The sequence below is a fragment of the Anomaloglossus baeobatrachus genome, chromosome 1 (genome assembly GCF_048569485.1).
Source record: "Anomaloglossus baeobatrachus isolate aAnoBae1 chromosome 1, aAnoBae1.hap1, whole genome shotgun sequence".
NCBI lineage: Eukaryota > Metazoa > Chordata > Amphibia > Anura > Aromobatidae > Anomaloglossus > Anomaloglossus baeobatrachus.
In genome coordinates, this window is record NC_134353.1 from 857,388,851 (window position 1) to 857,413,238 (window position 24,388).

The 24,388-nt window shown below is 46.7% G+C and overlaps 1 protein-coding gene across 1 annotated transcript in view; it reads right to left on the reverse strand.

Annotated features, from left to right (window-relative positions):
* WDR41 (WD repeat domain 41) overlaps positions 1-24,388 on the reverse strand; it is a 71,867-nt gene that overhangs the window by 39,781 nt on the left and 7,698 nt on the right. The gene's annotated exons all lie outside the window — the stretch shown is intronic.

Here is a 24,388-nt window from a genome sequence, read left to right on the forward strand (position 1 = left end):
GTTATACCTTACGTTTTTCTACAAACCATACCTGCTCAACAAATCCTTCTCGGTGATATAGCGTTGGTAAATTAGATTGCAAAACCAAAATTGCAAATTCCCCTTTAAAATGGAAGGAAAGAGTACCAGGTAAAAAGCGACACACTTATTAAAGATCCTTTCAGAGTATAAATTTTATCTCCTAATTCCTCCTAGATATGCATGTGAGTTTACATAGCACTTTCGCTCCCTCCATCTGCAAGTGATGTCTTCTGGAGGGGCACAGACCCAGCAAACAAGCAAGCCAGCAGCCAGAAACTAGTGAAGGTTCAGCCCAGCACACACGGAGATGATTTTTATTTTTTTTAATGTCTGGTCATATATATTCCTGACATCCAAATGAAATAAGCGTCAACAAGTTACGAGCAGTCAGTTCTTAATTATGGCCTATTAAGGTGAAAGTAGCACCTCCCCATAGAGCAGATCCTGTGTGAGCCAGCAAAGCTGAGGAGCACTCAAGTGACCTCGAACAGGACAGGAGCGATGGTGGAAACCAGGCAAGACGGCAATCAGTAAGTATTGTAATGTACTTATACTACTTATGTTGTCAAAGGTTTAAATGGCACCAAGTTTACAAAACTGTACATTGTATCAAAGTGTCAGATCTTCAGTGTTGTCCTATTCAAAGATATAATAAAATATTTACAAAAATGGAAAATGATTTACTCACTTTTGTGATATACTGTACATATTTAGAAAAGATTAAAGGGAACCTGTCATCAGAAATTTAGCTTGAAACCTAAAAGTTTCCCCCTCTGCAGCTCCTCGGCTGCATTCTAGCAAGGTTCCTGTACTTTTTGTGGCCCTTTTTAAAGCAAATTAAATACTTTATAAACTTGCACCTTTTGCTATGTAAATTTTGTAAATTGTCCATGGGGGCGGGCTCTCTGCTGACCGTTGCTGTTCCTGCAGCAGATTGACGCCGTCCCCCCACGCTCCATTTCATCCATCAGGACGCCGCCCACTGCGCCCGAGGTGCCGCCCACGCCAGGATCGCTGGTGACGTGTGTGTGAGATTATGGGCGGCGCTGTGATTGCATCGCAAGTGCCCGCCCATAATCTCGTGGACGCGCTTTCCCCCACTGCCTCCAGTAGCAGGGCAAGATGGGAAAGAGGTGACGTCGGGTCATCTGGCCAGCAAGCGCTTGCGCAGAACGCTGGAGGAAGAGGGGAAAGTGCGGTCACGAGGTTATGGGCGGCACTTGGTGATGACACTCACAGCGCCGCCCATAACCTCGTGCCTGCGCAAAACGTCACCAGCGGTCACACGTGCACACAGTGCACAGTCCCGCTACAGTCGCACACTGCATGCGCGGGACCACGGGCGCCAAGGGGCGGCGTCCTGAGATATGAAATTCAGCGTTGGGGGGGTGGCGTAAATCTGCTGGAGGAACAGCAATGGTCATTAGAGAGCCCGCCCCCATGGACGATTTACAAAATTTACATAGCAAAAGGTACAAGTTTATAAAGTATTTAAAGGGGTGGTTCACCCATATTTATTATTGTCTAGATCGATATTATATTGAGAAACAATGTTTCTCTCAAATACCTTGTGTTGTCAATAGTGCCTGTGAGAGGCGCTATTGCAGACCGCTGTTCCCCGTCCAGTGACGTACCCGTCCAATGCTGCCACGTCACATCCGTGCAGCCGGCTACAGTCTTCCAGACTCTGAGCTATGAGCGGTGTTTCACTGCTGTCACAGCCCATTTGCTCCCCCCTCCTCCTCCTCCCTCCTAGCACGGCGCGTCTCCTGCTCCCCCCTCCCTCCTCGCAGAACGCTGCAAGCAAGAGACGTGCTGTGAGGGAGGAGGAGCAGGGAGCAGATGGGCTCAGAATGTAGCCGGCTGCACGGATGTGACGTGGCAGCATTGGACGGGTACATCACTGGACGGGGAACAGCGGTGAACCACCCCTTTAATTTGGTTCATAAGGGGCCACAAAAAGTACAGGAACCGTGCTAGAATGCAGCCCAGGAGCTGCAGAGGGGGAAACTTTTAGGTTTAAAGCAAAATTTCTGTTGACAGGTTCCCTTTAAGGTCTAAAAATTTTGATGGGAGTGCTTCTTTAAAATGCAGAGGTCTTTTCACTGTCAGAGCGAGAGAAAAGCATAACTGGCAAAAATCTTAATCTGTATTTTACGCTAATACCTGGAAGAAAATTATAGTTATTTTGTCACCCACTCCCAATAAGGCTATGTGCCCATGTTGCTTCTTTTCTGGACATAAAAAAGCATGTTTTGGCAAAAAAAAAAATTGCAGCGGGAGAAATGTGCATTTTTTGTGTTTGCACATTTTTTTTTTTCATATGTGTTTTTTCCTGCTTCTTTTTGTGCCTTTCTTTAGTCATGGTGATCTAGGGGGTTCAGGTGCTGTACCCGTGCAATTGCTGCCAGGTCTCCGGCTGATGTTACAGCCGGGAAATGGCTCTCACTGCCCGGAGCGGTGATCACGCCCCTCCTGTCTGTTTAACCTTCTAAATGCTGCAATCAGCACAATCGCAGCATGCAGGAGGCAGGGGGAGGAATCTCTTACCTCTCCCTGGCGATCGGGTCCCTGTAATGCGATCACAGGGATCCGATCGCTGCCATGGTAACCCTGGGTTGTCACCATAACGACCCCGGTTACTGAGCTACGGAGAGCCTTACACACCATGATGTATGCACGGTGTGTCAGGCAAAGTTCTGCAATATAATCCACTGTAGTGATAAAGCATTGCAGGGGATTATAGAAATGCACAAACAATCAACATGCTGCTTCTTTTTTCAGCAACAAAATCTGAAAAATTGTAATTATTCATTAAAATAAGCAAGGAAAAAAACACATGAAAAAAAATGCAAAAAAACACCATGTGTGTACATAGCCTAAAGGGGGCTTTACACGCAGCGACATCGCTAGGGATATCGCTGGTGAAAGCATCCGCCCCCGTCAGTTGTACGCCATGGGCAAATCACTGCCTGTGGAGCACATCGTTAGGACCAGTCACACGGACTTACCTGCCTAGCAACGTCGCTGTGGCCGGCGAACCGCCTCCTTTCTAAGGGGGGCAGTTCGTGCGGCGTCACTAAGTGGCCGCCCAATAGAAGCGGAGGGGCGGAGATGAGCGGGCGGAAGATCACGCCCACCTCCTTCCTTCCTCATTGTGGGCGGCCGCAGGTACGGTGATGTTCGTCGTTTCTGCGGTGTCACACGTAGCGATGTGTGCTGCCGCAGGAACAACGAACAACCTCCGTCCTCAACAACCAACGATTTTATGAAAATAAACGACGTGTCAACGATAGACGATTTGGTGAGTATTTTCCATCGTTAATGGCCGCTCTTTGGTGTCACACGCAACGACGCCGCTAACGATGCCGGATGTGCGTCACGGAATCCGTGACCCCGGCGATATATAATTAGATACGTTGTTGTGTGTAACGGGGCCTTAATACCCATCTACTTTTTCTTGGCCAGAATGACACAAAATCATCAAAAGTACCAAGAAAAAAAAAAAACGTGCCAAAATCTGCGACTCTTTTCCTCCAGAACACTGGTGCTGGTTATAAAATAATTGTTCCCATTTGTCAGTATGAAACAGTATATTTTTTTTTAATTCTGTGCAACCTTTTAAAAAAGCTTGTATTCCTCATTTACCCATTTTCTTTTCTGCTGTAAGCACTGTAGCGTTTCTATTCACTCGACTGCGTTTTGACGTAGACATAGGAAACACATTCAGTAAAACAACAGAGTTGGTTTATTTACACTCGAAAACCACTCAGTATAACAAATCAAAAACACAGTTTTTGGGGACAAAGGGAAACCATGAATAAAATAGTTCATACAATAGTGCGGATTCGTCCTCTCAGGTCAAGGACCAGCTCCTATTACTTAGAAAGGACAAACAACACTGGAGGTCTGCACACCTCCACACACAGACTCTGAATGAGACAACTAGTCTTCATTTTACCTACTGTAAGACACCCCAGGGTAGAGATATGTAAGCAGCCAGTCCCACCCATCTCTCTGACTGCTCGGAAACCCAGCCCTGACACGCCATATTAATTAACTCTCTCAATACTATACGTCCTGGAGTCTGCTTCCGAGCTTACATCACAGAGGCTATCAACCTCGATAATACATATCTCCCAATCGAGGTCCTGTCTGGTGGGCATCTTGCATCCCCACCCTCCTGTCCAAAATCAGGGGGCTTGGCGCCTTCTGTCATCAAACAGTGGTCCGTCGACAGAGCACAGCGTTGCCATATAGTCTTCTGAGCTTATGCTCTTCATGACGTGCTAAAAACCATCTGGTAATTCAAGCATTATTTCTTTTCTTTTCCCTAATCTATCTCAGTGTGGCATGGTCTGAGATTAGCTTAAACTCCTGGCCCATTAGGTAATATCTTAAGGTTTCAAGTGCCCAGTTGATGGACAAACCCTCTTTATCTATAAGAAAGCTGTTCCCCTCACATGACGATAACTTCCTATTCAGATAGATGACGGGGTTCTTCTTCCCATTTATCTCCTGTGACATGACAGCAGCCAACCCAATGTCTCACGCATCTTTGGAACTTTAGTTCCTGAAATGCACCCTCGGCCTCTGGTGACTACTTAACCGTGGCTGACTTTGTACCTTTAAGGAGGTCGATCAGGACTGCAGCAATCATGGCGAAATTAGGGATGAACAGATGGTAGTATCCCACAAGACCCAGAAACGATCTAACCTGTCTTCCAGAGTGGGTGTGACCAGATCTGTATTGTCTCTATCTTCTTTATCTGATGTTTTACCACACCCCTGCCTACGACATGGCACAAATATTTGGCTTCTTTCATCCCCAAGGCACATTTCATTGGGTTGATGGTAATGCCCAAGGGTGGGGATATGTGAGCAACCAGTCCCACCCATCTCTCCGACTGCTCGTAAACCCGGCCCTGACTAGCACTATTAACTCTCTCATACCTATAGGTACTAAAGCCTGGTTACGGTCTTACATAAACGTGGCTTCCAACCTCAATAATAAATATCTCCCATTTGAGGACTCGTCCAGTAACCATCTTACGTACCCCCCTCCTTCTACTTAAAGCCGGTAGCCATCTTACAGCATATTTTAGAGATTGCTCATTGTCTTACCACGTCAAAGTGACAGGGTGGATACGCCCTTAATTACGTAGCACACACTAATATACACTGAATACAGTTTTATGGTAAAACAATAATGTAACAATTTATTAAGATTGCATCAGGATAATGTTCAGTTATGGAATGGCAGAAACAATATTACCCTGTCCTATTGATTCAATTAATGTAAATCATAGTATTTAGAGAAATAAGCATCAATACATTACCAAGTATCACTTCTCAACCGGAGACACCTCAGTGTCAGCGAGAAGGAGAATACTATGGTCATATCATCACAGAAGAAGTGCGTCCACTATACCTTCTGGAACGTCCCTAATTCACTGAGAAGGGCCCCCCCTTTTTATACACACCTCCCACATCCTCCTCCATCACGGCTGCGCAGTATGTTTAAGCCAGATCATCAGTATCTTGCAGTTGCGCAGTATGTAGATTTTTCACAGAGTTAAGTTTTATGATCATAGGACAGTGCTTCAAGGTTGTTTGTTACTAATTACAACATAACAACCCAAGGTTTGTTTGTTACTGATTACATTTCAAAATTCTCCAGTATGTTGTTTTTCACAAAGTTAAAGGGTGCTTTACACGCTGCGACATTGCTAGCGATCTCTGTAGCGATGTGACACGTGAGATCGCAGATGCAATCTGCAGAGATCACACATAGGTCGGGTTCTATAGCGCCGGTCACATGTGCGACCTCGGCAGATCGCATTTGCGATCTCGCGTGTCACATCGCTAACGAGATCGCTAGCGATGTTGCAGCGTGTAAAGCACCCTTAACTCTTCATGATCACGGCATAATGCTCTAAGATTGTAGCATTTGGACAGCATGACCTTCATAATCACCTATTCTGAAGACTGGATACTTATCTTAACCCAGTCACACGCTCATACTTGTCTCATTCGTATAACACTCATTCTTCTGAACTTCTTGGAAATTTAGGGATCTAGGATCAGAAGTTCCCAAACTTATAAGGAGGAACAGGCCTTCAATGATGGATTGTGCTGATATGGTACTGAATGTATTCTCTCTATGGACCACGGCTAATCCAATAACCCTGCAGAATAGCGCAATGGTGGAAAATATTATTTATACAGAAATAAATAAAAGAAACCATGTAAAATTTATTATGGTAAATGATCCAGTCCTGAACAATGCAGGTTCTTCACAAAATCTGTTCTACAGCACAGAGCCATCATTTTATTAACGTGCCGGACAGCTGAAGCTTTATTTCAGGCACATGAAGTGTTTAACACAATATAATGGGCTGAAAGTTGCTTTGCTTTCACATCTGTGTACAGTTTTCCAAATTCTTGAGCCTGGTAAAGTGATACTATGAATTTATTATCTGTGACCCCTATTCCAGGTCATTTTTATCTGATTAGACAGGTATTGGGTGCAATGGTTAAGGCTCAGTAAGGCATTTAATTTTCTTTCCCTGGCGTCCTCAGGGAATAGGATTGCTTTTATTATATCCCCTTTCTGCTCCTATTAAAAGCAGAAGCCGTGCTGATGATATACATTGCTTGCTGTAACTACACCTCCTAATGCCTTCTCTCCTGGCTATCGATTTCCTAGTTTACTCCTGGATTGACAGGTGAGAGCTGCAAGAAGGCAAGTCTCCATATTTTGCATTTTCTTTTGGACACCGGCATCATTTCTATTGATCTTTAAAGCCTTTGTAATTGCTTTTTCTTCTGAAAAACAGCAATTCTCAACACTAAATCTGCAGTTTTCACAAAATGAAAAGAAAGAAAAAAAAAAAAGAAGCTTATTTTTGTTTGTCAAAGTCCCCATTTGTCAAGGGTACGGCGATAACCTGGTGTAGTGAATTGGCTCTTATTGGATTTGCTGCTTAGAAAGATGGATATGTTTCCTAAAATCCATCTCCAAGTGTGTGATGCGGTCGATAAGGAGGTTACGGTGATACAGGGTGGGTAGTGCGTCCTGTCTCCGCTTTCTATAATTATTGTATATTCTGGAAAAATAAAACTTCTCGAAGCCAGAAAGATGAAAATACAAGTAATTTAACTATTCGGCAGACAGAGGTCACAAAAGGAACATTAGGGGTTAAATAATATGATATGTTTTAGCTTCTGATTAGTAGTGTTGATCATTTGGGGTCCACGCCATTAGCCCCCATCAGTTTCCTGAAGAGGCAGAATCGCTCAGCAGTGTGAGCAGAGTCTATGGGATGTATAATACTTTGTACACACTTTAGCCTAAATTATGCACTTCTGCCCCTGGATTTCATCAATGGATCAATGGTTGTGGGGGTCTTAGATGTTGGACCCCTATAGATCAACAGAATAATAATAATAATAATATTTATTAATAATAAATTTATATAACTTACTCCGCAGCACTTTACAAGTGAACAGTACTGAAAGGGGGCTAAAATATATGTAAGAACATCATTTAAAATCCACCAGTAAATAAAAAGATAGCACTCAGTAATTATAATCAATTCAAAAGGCAATTTAGGACTAAATCCAAAAGGAACGAGTCATAAAATATTTCAATTTGATTAAAAATGTAAATTTTTATTATTTACACATATTAAAATGATACTAATTATAACAATGATTTGGCACTAAAAAATAGAGTACAACACAAAAAAAAAAAAAGGTCCTCCCCTATGACAAGTTCCCTGACAAAGAAAGGGTGAAACGCCTGTTGGGGTGTCTAGCACAAAGGACTACATTTGGCACAAGGTCTGTTATTCAATATTATCCATTTTTTTACCTCATGTTCTGCTTTCATGAATAGCTATGCAAACATAATTTATGTATAATGTACCTAGAACAATGCTATAATATTCCACAGCATGAAGACTAAATGACATGTTGATCTCCTAATATTTACAAGCACCGAGCACCTTATACCTCTGTGATATAATTATGCATGGTGACTCAGTGGTTAGCACTGCAGTCTTGCAGCGCTGGGGTCCTCGGTTCAAATCCCACCAAGGACAACATCTACAAGGGGTTTCTATGTTGTTCCCGTGGGTTTCCGGTTTCCTCCCACAATTCAAAAATATACTGATAGGGACCTTAGATTGTGAGCCCCAATGGGGACAGTGTTACTAATGTATGTAAAGCGCTGTGGAATTAATAGCGCTATATAAATTAATAAATACTATTATATTATTCAAATTGTCTCTTCAGGAAAGAAAGAGACGAACTCTAGTACCACCTATTGGAAGTAGCAATCCTAAAAGTCAAAAGTGGAGTGTATATATATATTAAGCAGTTAGCATTCTACCCTCTTACCCTTTTAGATGTAATTGAGAATTGTTGCACTATGACACTTTTTTCTATGATTATATTTATATACTATATTTCTATCACTAACATTTTTGTTTATTTTTACTACTTAAAATACTTTAGGTGCTTCTGAATTTGGAATATATTGAAGTAAACTAATCTATGTGTGCTGTAACCTGTTTTTAGTGACAAATCATGTTTATAATTAATATCAATTTGGATTTAGTCCAAAATTGTTTTTTCAGTTGATTATTTAAAAAATCTTAATTACTCACCGGTAATGGGATTTTCAATAGCCCATGACAGCACCACCTGAGAGATAGGTTCCGCCCACATCAGGACAGGAAACCCACTGATAAAAAGGCGGTACCTCTCCTCCACATCAGTAGGTTTTCAGAGCCAGAGAGGACCAACAAAACACAAAAAACAGATTAATCATACCATTACCCAAGGAAAAACACCAATAACTCTAACACTCCACGAAGGGTGCCCACAACCAGTGAATAGGGGGGGGGGGACTAAGGGTGCTGTCATGGGCTATTGAAAATCCCATTACCGGTGAGTAATTAAGATTTTTCCCTGCCGCCCATGACAGCACCACCTGAGAGATTTATATAGACCACCACCTTAGGGAGGGACCACCGCCTGTAAGACCCGTCTCACCAAAGGAAAGGTCAGTTGTGGAGGAGAAGTCCAGCCTATAGTGCCGAAAGAAAGTACCAGAAGACGACCAAGGAGCCGCCCGACAGATCTGGTCAATAGAGGCATCCGCCCTCTCTGCCCAAGACGTAGACACTGCTCTAGTGGAGTGCGCCCTTATGCCCTGAGGAGGAGTGGTGTCTTTAGCAGAGTATGCCAAACCGATGGCATCCCTGACCCATCTGGCCAAGGTAGCCTTAGAAGCCCCATGCCCCCTGGAATGCCCCTGAAAAGTGACAAACAGGACCTGAGACTTCCTCCATTCCCTAGTCCTATCCAGGTACGTGATTAAGGCCCTCCGGACATCCAACGTGTGCAACCTAGAATCCTTCTCGTTATGAGGGGTGGGGTCACAGAGGGAAGGAAGCACGATTTCTTGGGACCGATGAAAGGGTTTAGAAACCTTAGGCAGGTAGAAGGGATCAGTCCGCAACACTACCCTATCATCCAGAATCTGGGTATAAGGGTGAACTACGGACAAGGCTTGGAGATCCCCCACCCGCCTGGCCGAGGTGAGTGCGACGAGGAGAAAAACCTTAAGTGACAACAGTTTGAGAGGGACTTCCCCTAAGGGTTCAAACGGCGGCCCTGTGAGGGCATCCAACACTAAATTGAGGTCCCATGGGGGAACCCTGGGAGCCGGAACAGGTACAGACCTGGACTTAGATTTAATGAACCTGCAAATCCACTCATTCTGTGCCAGACTACAATTAAACAGTGCCGCTAAGGCTGATACCTGCACCTTCAGCGTACTGGTGGAGAGCCCCAATTCCAACCCCTTCTGGAGGAATTCTAGAATAGCCGAGATAGGAGGGGTGTCCTCTGCCCGAGCCCCGGACTGAAGGAGAAAATGCTTCCAGACCCTCCCGTAAATGGCCGTGGTGACCGCTTTCCTACTGCGAAGAAGAGTGTCTATTAAGCCAGAGGAAAAACCCCGTCGAGTTAGCAGCCGCCGCTCAAACGCCAGGCCGTCAAATGGAGAGCCGGGTCGGGGGGGTGACGGACTGGGCCCTGGGAAAGGAGATGAGGGGCGTCCGGGAGAACCCAAGGATCCCCCAGAGACAGTGTCCGCAGCCAGTAGAACCACGCCCGCTTCGGCCAGAAGGGGGCGATGAGAATAACCTCCGCCCTGTCGTCCCGGACTTTCCGGAGAACCGAAGGCAACAGGATCAGAGGAGGAAACGCGTACAGGAGGCCGTAAGACCAAGACATCTGGAACGCATCGAGGGCAACAGGATCGTCTCGGGGGTTGAGAGAGCAGAACCTGTCCACTTTCCGATTCGCCTTGGTAGCGAACAGGTCGAGAACAGGGACACCCCATAGAAGCGTGATCTTGCGAAAGACCTCCGGGTCTAAGGACCCCTGACTGAGACAGTGCCGGCTGAGGAAGTCTGCCTCCTCGTTTTCCGTCCCCTTGATATGAAGAGCAGTTAAGGAGGAGAGATGTTGTTCGGCCAGCTGGAAGATGCGCAGAGTCAGAGTCAGAAGAGAAGGGGATCTGGTGCCTCCCTGATGGTTGACGTACTGATGTGGAGGAGAGGTACCGCCTTTTTATCAGTGGGTTTCCTGTCCTGATGTGGGCGGAACCTATCTCTCAGGTGGTGCTGTCATGGGCGGCAGGGAAAAGAGTAGCTACCCCTCCCAAGTAACTTTATATCAGACACCTATGAACATCAAATACAACAGCATCTGCAGCAAACAATTCTAAAGCCATCACTTACATCTCTTGTTCCATACAAGGAATATCCCCATTCAATAGTTCTAAGTCACCGACTTTCCCATTCAGAATCTCAGAGTTTTACTTTCACGTCAATGATCATTTTTTCCTGACCCCGGGAGGTGTTACTGAAATGCATTACAGCCCTCCTACCACCGATCACTGTGTGGGCACAATAGCAATGCCCACAGTATCACTTGATGTCATAGGATGTCAAGAAACCTCAACTACCTGAAAACCTAAAGGCCCCGTTACACGCAACGACGTATCTAACAATATATCGCCGGGGTCACGGATTCCATAACGCACATCCGGCATCGTTAGTGACGTCGTTGCATGTGACACCAACGAGCGGCCGTTCACGATGGAAAATACTCACCAAACCGTCCATCGTTGACATGTCGTTCATTTTCAAAAAATCGTTGGTTTTTGAGGATGCATGTTGTTGGTCGTTTCTGAGGCAGAAATTGCTACGTGTGACACCCTGGGAACGACGAACTACAGCGAACCTATGTCCTCAATGAGCACCGGAGGTGGGAGTGACGGAGATGCGGCTGCTCTCCAACCCTCCGCTTCTATGGGTGGCCCGCTCTGTGACGTCGCTGTGACGCCAAACGAACCTCCCCCTTTCAGGGGAGGTTGTTCACTGCCCACAGCGACGTCGATAAGGAGGGCTGTACGTGTGGCACAGACAAGCGAGATTGTGCGCCACGGATAGCGATTTGCCTGTGACGCACAAACGACGGGGGCGGATGCCATCGCTACTGATGTCGCTCCATGTAAAGGCCCCTTAAGAGTGCAATTACGTAAGAGTTTCAGCAGGTCCGTCATCAATTTTGACAACATAAGTTGCGTTATATTGCTAAACACATCTCATACAGCAGGTGAAATAAGAATTTAACACGTCACCAAGTTTCAAATAAAATATTTTTCTAAAAGAGCTATTGACATAGATTTCTCATGAGATATTGGTAACAACTCATCCAATCCGCAAAGAAATAAAACCATAGCTGTCCATAAATTTAGTGATTTATAATAATGAGGAATGACACAGGAAAAAGTGTTGGACATATTAAGAAAGAGGTGCATAAAAAGGAGTGAAAAGTCATGAAACCAGCTGAAATCTTTAAGTAGAGAGTAGTGATGAGCGAGCATGCTTGTCACTACTCGGTACTCGCACGAGTATCACTGTACTCGGGCTGCTCGGCGGGGACCGAGTAATCTCGCGATACTCGTGCTTTACTCGTGGTCTTCATTTCTGCATGTTGGCGCTCTTTTGAGAGCCAGCCCTCATGCAGGGATTGGCTGGCAGACCACTGCAATGCCACAGCCCTGTTAGTTGTGGAATTGCAGTGATTGGCCGGCCTGCACAGCGTCACCGAGCCTTTATATAGGCCGGCGCGCTGTGCTCTGCTCACAGCTATTCTGACAGTGAGTGTAGGGAGAGTGTCGCTGATTCAGGGAAAGCTTTGCGGCCCTTTATAGTTAGTTCCGGAGCAGGGCTGCAAACAGTGTGACCAGAAGTCCTTCTCAGGACTATTCTAGTTGTATACAGGCAGGCAGGGTATAGCCAGGTCGGAGTACAGTAGCAGAGTCCTTCTCAGGACTATTGTTGCTATATACAGGCAGGGTATAGCCAGGTCGGAATACAGGCTAGTGACCAGAAGAGTCCTTGTCAGGACTATTGTAGCAGTATACAGGCAGGCAGGCAGGGTATATATAGCCATTCCTAGTGGTGACCGTATACCAGCCTTCATCATATCTGGGGCTGGTGTACACAGTGTAAAACAGTCCAGATAGTGTCAGACTTCTCAGTAATTGTCGCTCCTAAAAACCAGTTATGTTCTTATTGCGTCCGTGCTTGCATTTAAAAACAGCACGTGTGTGGCAGTCGGTGGCAGGGTACAGGTGCGCGTTTTGCACAAACTATTATATAACGCACAAGTCTAGTGTATAATACACGTCAGTCAGCAGTGTCTGATAGTGTCAGACTTCTCAGTAATTGTCGCTCCTAAAAACCAGTTATGTTCTTATTGCGTCCGTGCTTGCATTTAAAAACAGCACGTGTGTGGCAGTCGGTGGCAGGGTACAGGTGCGCGTTTTGCACAAACTATTATATAACGCACAAGTCTAGTGTATAATACACGTCAGTCAGCAGTGTCTGATAGTGTCAGACTTCTCAGTAATTGTCGCTCCTAAAAACCAGTTATGTTCTTATTGCGTCCGTGCTTGCATTTAAAAACAGCACGTGTGTGGCAGTCGGTGGCAGGGTACAGGTGCGCGTTTTGCACAAACTATTATATAACGCACAAGTCTAGTGTATAATACACGTCAGTCAGCAGTGTCTGATAGTGTCAGACTTCTCAGTAATTGTCGCTCCTAAAAACCAGTTAGGTTCTTATTGCGTCCGTGCTTGCATTTAAAAACAGCACGTGTGTGGCAGTCGGTGGCAGGGTACAGGTGCGCGTTTTGCACAAACTATTATATAACGCACAAGTCTAGTGTATAATACACGTCAGTCAGCAGTGTCTGATAGTGTCAGACTTCTCAGTAATTGTCGCTCCTAAAAACCAGTTAGGTTCTTATTGCGTCCGTGCTTGCATTTAAAAACAGCACGTGTGTGGCAGTCGGTGGCAGGGTACAGGTGCGCGTTTTGCACAAACTATTATATAACGCACAAGTCTAGTGTATAATACACGTCAGTCAGCAGTGTCTGATAGTGTCAGACTTCTCAGTAATTGTCGCTCCTAAAAACCAGTTATGTTCTTATTGCGTCCGTGCTTGCATTTAAAAACAGCACGTGTGTGGCAGTCGGTGGCAGGGTACAGGTGCGCGTTTTGCACAAACTATTATATAACGCACAAGTCTAGTGTATAATACACGTCAGTCAGCAGTGTCTGATAGTGTCAGACTTCTCAGTAATTGTCGCTCCTAAAAACCAGTTATGTTCTTATTGCGTCCGTGCTTGCATTTAAAAACAGCACGTGTGTGGCAGTCGGTGGCAGGGTACAGGTGCGCGTTTTGCACAAACTATTATATAACGCACAAGTCTAGTGTATAATACACGTCAGTCAGCAGTGTCTGATAGTGTCAGACTTCTCAGTAATTGTCGCTCCTAAAAACCAGTTATGTTCTTATTGCGTCCGTGCTTGCATTTAAAAACAGCACGTGTGTGGCAGTCGGTGGCAGGGTACAGGTGCGCGTTTTGCACAAACTATTATATAACGCACAAGTCTAGTGTATAATACACGTCAGTCAGCAGTGTCTGATAGTGTCAGACTTCTCAGTAATTGTCGCTCCTAAAAACCAGTTATGTTCTTATTGCGTCCGTGCTTGCATTTAAAAACAGCACGTGTGTGGCAGTCGGTGGCAGGGTACAGGTGCGCGTTTTGCACAAACTATTATATAACGCACAAGTCTAGTGTATAATACACGTCAGTCAGCAGTGTCTGATAGTGTCAGACTTCTCAGTAATTGTCGCTCCTAAAAACCAGTTATGTTCTTATTGCGTCCGTGCTTGCATTTAAAAACAGCACGTGTGTGGCAGTCGGTGGCAGGGTACAGGTGCGCGTTTTGCACAAACTATTATATAACGCACAAGTCTAGTGTATAATACACGTCAGTCAGCAGTGTCTGATAGTGTCAGACTTCTCAGTAATTGTCGCTCCTAAAAACCAGTTATGTTCTTATTGCGTCCGTGCTTGCATTTAAAAACAGCACGTGTGTGGCAGTCGGTGGCAGGGTACAGGTGCGCGTTTTGCACAAACTATTATATAACGCACAAGTCTAGTGTATAATACACGTCAGTCAGCAGTGTCTGATAGTGTCAGACTTCTCAGTAATTGTCGCTCCTAAAAACCAGTTATGTTCTTATTGCGTCCGTGCTTGCATTTAAAAACAGCACGTGTGTGGCAGTCGGTGGCAGGGTACAGGTGCGCGTTTTGCACAAACTATTATATAACGCACAAGTCTAGTGTATAATACACGTCAGTCAGCAGTGTCTGATAGTGTCAGACTTCTCAGTAATTGTCGCTCCTAAAAACCAGTTAGGTTCTTATTGCGTCCGTGCTTGCATTTAAAAACAGCACGTGTGTGGCAGTCGGTGGCAGGGTACAGGTGCGCGTTTTGCACAAACTATTATATAACGCACAAGTCTAGTGTATAATACACGTCAGTCAGCAGTGTCTGATAGTGTCAGACTTCTCAGTAATTGTCGCTCCTAAAAACCAGTTAGGTTCTTATTGCGTCCGTGCTTGCATTTAAAAACAGCACGTGTGTGGCAGTCGGTGGCAGCGTCAGGCTCCACGTTGTCCCTGGATAGAGACGTGCATGAGGGCCTCAAAACATTGTTCCCATTGCAAAGGAGTGGGTCTCCTGTCGTTGTAATGTCCATTCTGCAAAGAATGGGCGAAAAAATTTACCACTGGGGGTATACCTGAAACAAAGGCCTAAGTATTGCAATTTGTAACGGTCATCATCATGGTGGCGCATGAGGAGAAGGAGGAGCAGTCCAGCGATTAGCCAAACTCCAGAAGTGTGTACCCATGGGTGAGTGGAGGTACATGGCAAACTTTAAATTCCGCTCTCATTTGCTGGTGGTGTGGTGAAGTCTGGCCCAATCCAACCCTTGTTCATCTTGATCAGAGTCAGCTTGTCAGCATTTTCAGTTGACAGGCGGGTGCGTTTATCTGTAATGATTCCACCTGCGGCACTAAAAACACGCTCTGACAAAACGCTAGCAGCAGGGCAGGCCAGGCCTTCCAAGGCGTAGAGAGCCAATTCATGCCACGTGTCCAGCTTGGATACCCAATAATTGTAAGGCACAGAGGAATGTCGGAGTACAGTTGTTCGATCTGCAAGGTACTCCTTCAGCATCTGGGCAAACTTAGGATTTCTTGTGGCACTACCCCGCACCTCAGGGGCTGTGGTACGTGAGGGGCTGAGAAAACTGTCACACATCTTAAAGACTGTTCCCCTACCTCTGGCGGATTGGACTTGTGCCTCTCTCGGCTGTACGCCTCGGTTGTCCACTGATTCATGACCTATGCCGCTAGCGTTTTGTGAGGGGAATGCTTTGCCTACTTCCGTGACTATGGCCTTCTGGAACTGCTGCATTTTGCCTGACCTCTCCGCCTCGGGAATAAGAGACATAAAGTTCTCCTTTTAGCGTGGGTCTAACAGTGTTACCAACCAGTAATGATTGTCGGCCAAGATGTTCTTAACGCGAGGGTCACGAGACAGGCAGCTTACCATAAAGTCAGCCATGTGTGCCAGACTCTTAACAGCCATCACTTCAGTATCCTGACCGACACGATGACTGAACATGCTGTCCTCCTCCTCCTCATCATCTACCCTGTCCTCTGGCCAGCCACGCTGAACCGAGGATATGACTGCATGTCATATCCTCAATTTGGCCAGAGAGTTGCTCCATGTCTTCATCCTCCTCCTCGTCATAGTCCTCCACTGCACGTTGTGATGAGACGAGGCTGGGCTGTGTGTTATCATCACCCACACCCACTACTGTTTCTTGCTGAAACTCATCGCGCTCCGCCTGCAATGCATCATGTTTGTTTTCTGAGCAGAGACCATTTTAGAAGGCAGAGAAGCGGTATGGTGACGCTAATAATGTCGTCATCGCCGCTCACCATCTTGTTGTAGTCCTCAAAGTTTTGGCGGATGGTGCATAGGTCGGACATCCATCTCCACTCCTCAGGTGTTATGTGTGGAGTTTGACCCATTTCCCGACGGCTTAGGTGATGCAGGTACTCAACAACTGCCCTCTTCTGCTCACATATCCTGACCAACATGTGCAGAGTTGAATTCCAACGCGTGGGGACATCACACACCAGTCTGTGTGCCGGAAGATGCAAACGGCGTCTTAAGGCGGCAAGGCCGGCTGAAGCAGTAGGTGACTTTCGAAAATGTGCAGACAGGCGGCGAACTTTTACCAGCAGATCAGACAGCTCTGACTATGACTTTAGAAACCGCTGAACCTCGAGGTTGAGCACATGGGCCAAGCATGGAACATGTGTCAGCTGGCCTCGCCTCAAAGCCGCCACCAGGTTCCGGCCATTGTCACACACCACCTTTCCTGGCTTTAGGTTCAGAGTTGTGAGCCAGTGATCTGCCTGCTGTTTCAGAGCTGTCCACACCTCTTCTGCATTGTGGGGTTTGTCACCTATGCAGATTAGCTTCAGCACTGCCTGTTGCCGCTTCGCCGAGGCAGTGCTGCAGTGCTTCTGTGTCGCCCTGGACAAGCCAGGGGCCACAGAGCACAACACTTAAACACCCCACACTCCCTGCAGGCATATCATAGTCAAAACACAAAATCCTTGTTGCCTTCCCCAGGGGCTGTTGTCCACACCAGGGTGTGGAGCCAGGCGGTTGGTCTCCACCCACCGAGGAGGAGGGAAAACACAGGCAGTGAGAGTTAAGCTAAGGAAGTGGAAGGAGGAAAGTAGTAGAGAGGAGAAAAGTGACAGCAAAGAGCCTGAAGTTGGTCCGGGTGTGTGGCCTGGACAGGACAGCAAGGTTGGCAGGATGTGCTGACCGTCTGCAGTGGAGGCCGATTGGAGTCTGCCGTAAGGACCGTGGACGGGTGGTGACCCGGCCGTACCGGACCGGTATACAAAGCGAAGCCAGCACCATTGGCAGAGGACTTTCGGATCCCGGCAAGGCTTGGTGTCGCCGTGAATTTGCCAAATCCGTTATTGAAGGGGACCTCAGGGTTTCCAAACAGCCAAGTCCAGATAGAAGGCAACCGTACAACCGTGAAGGGGAGACACAGCCACCGGCAAGGGCAACCGTCTCCCAGGGCCAGCGCCTGTGGGCAAAAGGGGCTCCTCCGGCCCATATCCAGGTCAGGGAGCGGGTTACCGTTGGGAAACCATCACTACCAACACTTAACTTCGGTGCAGGGAGAGACAGTCATCACTAACCTGCAGGGAGGAACAACCGCAGCCGTCCGAGTGACCTGTCCATCCAGCCACTTGTTTTACCCTGAACTGTGTCATCATCATTGGGCTGAGTGAGTACCTCCGTGCCGTGCGGCACAGCGCTGCCCCTGCGACCATGCACTTCATCAGGCCCCGCAACCCGCCTGTCATCCATCTCTACCCCATCACCAGGCCCCGGGACAACCAACCCCCCTACCCACGTAGGGGAGAAATAACAACAAAGCTGCTCCCTGTCACAGGCTCCCGGGATCCCCGTCCAGAGCAGCGGTGGTGTCCACACAATCACCACAACCGTGGGTGGCGTCACGGACAATATCCCCAAAACCCAAACCACCCCTTTTCACTCACGGGCGAGTAGCGCCGCTCGAGTCCCCGGGATCCGGCCATCGCTCGAGCCAACGAGCAGCAGCAGCCGTAGAGCTGCGTCAGCCGGACCCGAGCAGTGGGAGAGCGCACCGTCCCCTCCTCCGCCAGCGACACTTACAGCTTGGGACTGGTGTGGAGGGTAAAGTGGATCAGGATGCGCAGGAGGAGGAGGAGGCTGAGGAGCATGACATTCCGGAGCTGTAGAGTGTGTGTGAAACCCTGACTGAGGTAGGGCCTGCAAAACTTGGTGTGTGAAGGACGTATTCCGTCCCTCGCTCAGACTGGGTCCCAGCTTGCACAATATTAACCCAGTGTGACGTCAACGAGATGTAGCGGCCTTGCCCACATGCACTTGTCCACGTGTCTGTGGTTAGGTGGACTTTGGCTGAAACAGCGTTGTTCCGGGCACGTGTGATGTTTTGTGACACGTGGTTAGTTATGCAATGCGGGGACGGCACACAGGGAGAAATAGTGGCGGCTGTGGACCGAGTAACGTGGGACAGCTGCCACCATCAGTTCGCGGAATGCTTCTGTCTCAACCAGCCTAAAAGGCAACATTTCCAGCGCAAGCAGTCGCGAAATGTTAGCATTTAGAACTGTGGCATGTGGGGTGTTGGCAGTGTATTTGCGCCTGCGCTCAAAGGTTTCCTGAATGGATAACTGAACGTTGCGCTGGGACAAGGACGTGCTTGATGATGGTGTTCTTTCTGCGTAGGCAACTGCAGGTGCAGGAGTGGAGGAGGCTTGTTCGCAGGCAGCATGGACAGGGGATTGGCTCGCATGCACAACCAGCGAAGACGTAGCAGTGACATCAGCAAGCACTGCTCCTCGACTCTGTTGTACTTCCCACAAAGTCGGGTGCTTGGCTGACATGTGCCTGATCATGCTGGTGGTGGTCAGGCTGCTAGTTTTGGTACCCCTGGTGATGCTGGCATGGCAGGTGTTGCAAATGGCCTTTTTAGAATCATCTGGAGCCAACTTAAAAAACTGCCAGTGTCAGAGTTCCTGGTTTTCCAGTTTTCTTTTGAAAGAGCTTGCCCTTTGTTAACATGGAGTTTTCTGTTATGTTGCCCTACTTCCTGTCCATCTGTTTAAAAGCCGCCCCTAAAGCTTAGTCCAGTGCCTGAGTATACTGCTTCCTGTGTGCTCCTGCCCTGCTGCTTTTGGTTCCTGATTGTTATTCGGATCCTCTTGGAAAACAACCGACACCGACTCTGGACTTCATCTGGTATCATCTAGCTGTACCTGGACTCCGTTTGCCGTCTTTGGTCGGAACTTCTGCCCGGTTCCTTCCGTTTAATACCACTCTGGACTCACATCACGTACAGACATTTTTCGACTTACCTATTGCCCTTTTGTGTCCCGGCTGCTGCGCATTTAGGGCTTCTGGGGTGATTGCCAGACAGTCCCTGTATAGGGGTTTGCTGTTGGTGGTCTCCCTGGGGGAGTCCGGTGCGCGGTACCGGGAATTCCCTTTCGCTCAGTCCCTGGAAGGTATTTCCTGTATTTATGTTCTACTGTGTTTTTGTTCCGTTTATGTACATATTTGCTGGTTGCATATTATAAATGTCTTGCACCAAGAACTCGTCTCTGGTTGTCATTGCCCTAACGCAATCGAAATCCTCAATACATACAATAGTATTACAGCCAGACTCGGGAAGACCTAACATTTGTACAGGCACCTTGTGTCGTGTTGTTCCGGGGAACAGTTGACTGACGTCTGCCTGGGGCCACCACTCTGCTTCTTACTGCCTGTTGTGATGCTACGCCTCCCTCCCCCTGTGCACTGCTGTCCTCGCTCTGCATATCCTCCTGCCAGGTTGGGTCAGTTACTGGATCATCCACCACGTCGTCTTCCTCTTCCGCACCCTGCTCCTCCTCCTGACTTCCTGACAATTGTGTCTCATCATCGGCCACCCCTTGTTGAGACACGTTGCCAACTTCGTGAGAACGTGGCTGCTCAAATATTTGTGCATCTGTACATACAATCTCGTCATGGCCCACTTCAACAGGAGCTGGCGAGAGGCCAGAATTTGTGAATGGAAACGTGAACGAACAGCTATTCCGAGTGTCCAAGTGTGGGATCAGTAATGTCCGTGGACGTGTACTCGGCCTGGTGGTAGGAAGGAGGATCAGGTTCTGAAATGTGCGGTGCAGTATCACGGCTACTGACACTTGACCGTGTGGAAGACAGAGTGTTTGTGGTGGTGCCAATCTGACTGGAAGCATTATCCGCTATCCAACTAACAACCTGTTGACACTGGTCTTGGTTCAAGAGGGGTGTACTGCTGCGGTCCCCAAGAATTTGGGACAGGACGTGCGAGCGACTAGATGTGGCCCTTTGTTGTGGCGAAATTAGAGCTTGCACACAACCTCGGTGTCTGCCTGCACCACCATCACGTCCACTTCCTTGTTCGTTGACAACGCCCTTGCGCATTTTGCAATGCTGTGCTGATGTGTATTCACTAGACTTGTGTGTTATATCCAAGTTTGTGCAAAACTCACACAAATGCAGCGGAAAGCTGCCACCAACAGGCACACACGTGCAATTTTTAAATGCAAGCACGGAGGCACTAAGAACCTAACAGGTCTCTATCCAGGGACAACGTAGAGCCTCCCAATGTTTGGCTTCCCTGCCTAAGGGCTATACTATAATACACCCACTTCCTTCCAATGGGCACTTCAGGTTTACAGGCCTTCATGCACGTCTCTATCCAGGGACAACGTGGAGCCTCCCAATGTTTGGCTTCCCTGCCTAAGGGCTATACTATAATACACCCACTTCCTTCCAATGGGCACTTCAGGTTTACAGGCCTTCATGCACGTCTCTATCCAGGGACAACGTGGAGCCTCCCAATGTTTGGCTTCCCTGCCTAAGGGCTATACTATAATACACCCACTTCCTTCCAATGGGCACTTCAGGTTTACAGGCCTTCATGCACGTCTCTATCCAGGGACAACGTGGAGCCTCCCAATGTTTGGCTTCCCTGCCTAAGGGCTATACTATAATACACCCACTTCCTTCCAATGGGCACTTCAGGTTTACAGGCCTTCATGCACGTCTCTATCCAGGGACAACGTGGAGCCTCCCAATGTTTGGCTTCCCTGCCTAAGGGCTATACTATAATACACCCACTTCCTTCCAATGGGCACTTCAGGTTTACAGGCCTTCATGCACGTCTCTATCCAGGGACAACGTGGAGCCTCCCAATGTTTGGCTTCCCTGCCTAAGGGCTATACTATAATACACCCACTTCCTTCCAATGGGCACTTCAGGTTTACAGGCCTTCATGCACGTCTCTATCCAGGGACAACGTGGAGCCTCCCAATGTTTGGCTTCCCTGCCTAAGGGCTATACTATAATACACCCACTTCCTTCCAATGGGCACTTCAGGTTTACAGGCCCTCATGCACGTCTGTATGCAGGGGCATTGGTGAACCTCACAATTTAGGACTGCCCTGGCAAAGGAAAATACTACAAAGACTCACTTCCTCAAAATGGGCACATTAGACTCAAGAGGCCTTCATGTACGTCTCTTCTCAGGGACATCGGAGTGCCACACAATGTTTTCACGTAAAATCTTTCATGTATTGATCTCAAAAAGTAACATACACCAGCTCTATCTCACTATTGGGTATGTGCCCTTAACATTTCCGCCATGAAAAATCATTTTGGGGTCATTTTGGAAGGTTTTCTGGTGAGTCCGTAAAAATGGCGTAAAACGCGGACAAAATTGTTCACAGCTGTGACTTTTGAGTGATAAATGCTTCAAGGGGTCTTCCCCATGCTGTTGCCATGTCATTTGAGCACTCTTCTGAGACTTTTGTGACATTTTTAGGGTTTCTCCATGCTGCCGGGAGGTCATTTCACAAAAATACTCGGGTCTCCCATAGGATAACATTGGGCTCGTTGCTCGGGCCGAGTACACGAGTATCTTGGGAGGCTCGGCCCGAGCTTCGAGCACCCGAGCTTTTTAGTACTCGCTCATCACTAGTAGAGAGCAATCATGCCACATAGTAAAAATAATATCAGCTGGTTCAACTGATGGCCTATAAAAAGGTGTCCCATTACCAAGGTGCCACACACAAGAAACATGTCATGATGAGTATAACCAGTGAGCTGTCTCAAGACATTCTCAACCTTATTGTTGCAAAACATACTGATGTGATTGGTTACAGAAGAATTTTTAAACTATTGAAGGTTCCAGTGAGCAGTGTTGGGGCCATAATCCGGAAGTCAAAAGAACATCATTTCACCATAAACAGGCCACAACCAGGTGTTCCCTGCAAGATATCAGATAGAGGAGTGAAAAGAATTATCAAAAGAGTTGTCCAAGAGCTAAGGACCACCTGTGGAGAGCTACAAAAAGACTTGGAATCAGCAGGTATAATTGTTTCAAAGAAAACAATAAGTAATGCACTCAAACTCTGTGGCCTGTATGCACACTCGCCAAGCAAGACTCTATTGTTGAACAAAAAGCATGGCCAAGCACGTTTAAGGTTTGCTCAACAACATTTAGACAAGTGCGTGAAATATTGGGAGAAAATAGTCTTGTCAGATGAGACCAAAATTGAACTTTTTTTGATGCCATAATACACAATATGTTTGGAGACCAAAAAGCACTGCATATCACCCCAAAACACCGTACCAAGTTACAGTGAAGTTTGGAGGTGAGAACATCATGGTGTGGGGCTGTTATTCAGCATACAGCACTGGCAAACTTCATATAATTGAAGGAAGGATGAATAGGCAAATGTACTGAGACATTCTTTATAAAAATCTGCTGCCGTCTACAAGCATGATGAAAATGAAACGAGGGTGGATATTTTAGCAAGACAATGATCCCAAACACACAGCCAAGGAAAGTCTCAATTGATTTCAGAGAAAGAAAATAAAGCTGCTAGAATAGCCCAGCCATTTACCTGGCCATCAGTATGTTTTACACCAATAAGGTTGCAAAGGTCTTGAGACAGCTCACTGGTTTTCCCCATCAGGAGATGTTTCTTGTGTGGCACCTTGGTAATGAGATGCCTTTTTACAGGTCTTCAGTTGAACCAGTTGATATTATTTTTCACTAAGTGGCAGGATTGCTTTCTAATTACTGATATATTTCAGCTGGTTTAATGACTTTCCATGCCTCTTTCTTCATGTATGCAACACCTTTTTCCTGTGTAATTTTCCTAAATTTATGGACAGCTATGGTTTCATTCCTTTGCCTCTGTGTATTGGATGAGTTGTTACCGACATCTGGTGAGAATTTCATGTCAATTGCACCTTTAAAAATATATTTACTTAGAAAATTGGTGACGTGTTCAATACTTAATTCACCCGCTGTATATATACACAGATACCTTGAGCAAGCAGTTCCCATATAAGAAGGATTGCTAATGGTGTGACGTGTCAGTCAAAGACAATATAAGGGGTAGAGACAGTGTCTTGGCATCATCTAGTCATTGCATTAATTACCATTGGCTATTATTTCCACTATAATTACCTCGGCTGTCGCGCAGTGTCATTCTGACCTTTTTAATGCCCGGCGACAGAACAGTAGTAACACAGAAAGATGTCATTTTAAAGTTTTGCACAGGATTCATTTAGTTTCTTGAAAACCAATCAAAGTAAATGTTCCAATCACTGATTTTTTTTTACCCCTCTACAATGAGAACATGAAAATCCCTTTTCAGAGCCGCTATAAGATATTATCAAAGCACTTGAAGCATGAAACCATTTACAGAGGCCGACGAAAACACACAAGTGTACATATTGAACAGGCTTGACTCATTCATCACCGCGGCCGCTTGAGGCACAGTATGTGAGCCAGAAATGGAAAAGATCACTACGCCTAATGTGTTTTGGGCTATTCAGACACCTCAGCACCACGGCCTTAGTCAATGGTCAAGAGGTCATAGTCATGGTCATGGTCAAGTGCATCCAAAATCATGAAACGGTCTTGACCATATAAATACTACACAAAAAAAACCCAAGAATTAAATATGCAGAAAAGGAAAACTCTGCCCATAAAAACGGCTGATAACAGCTCACAGTCCTGTACATTGATAAGGCTGCTTTCACACATCCGGATTTTGCAGTGCGGCACAATCCGGCTCAAAAACCTATGCAACGGATGCGGCGAAAATACCGGATCCGTTGCATAAGTTTTTCCATGCGGCCCGTCCGTTTTTTGACGGATGCGGCTTGATACTGGGCATGCGCAGGGCAAAAAAACGCATC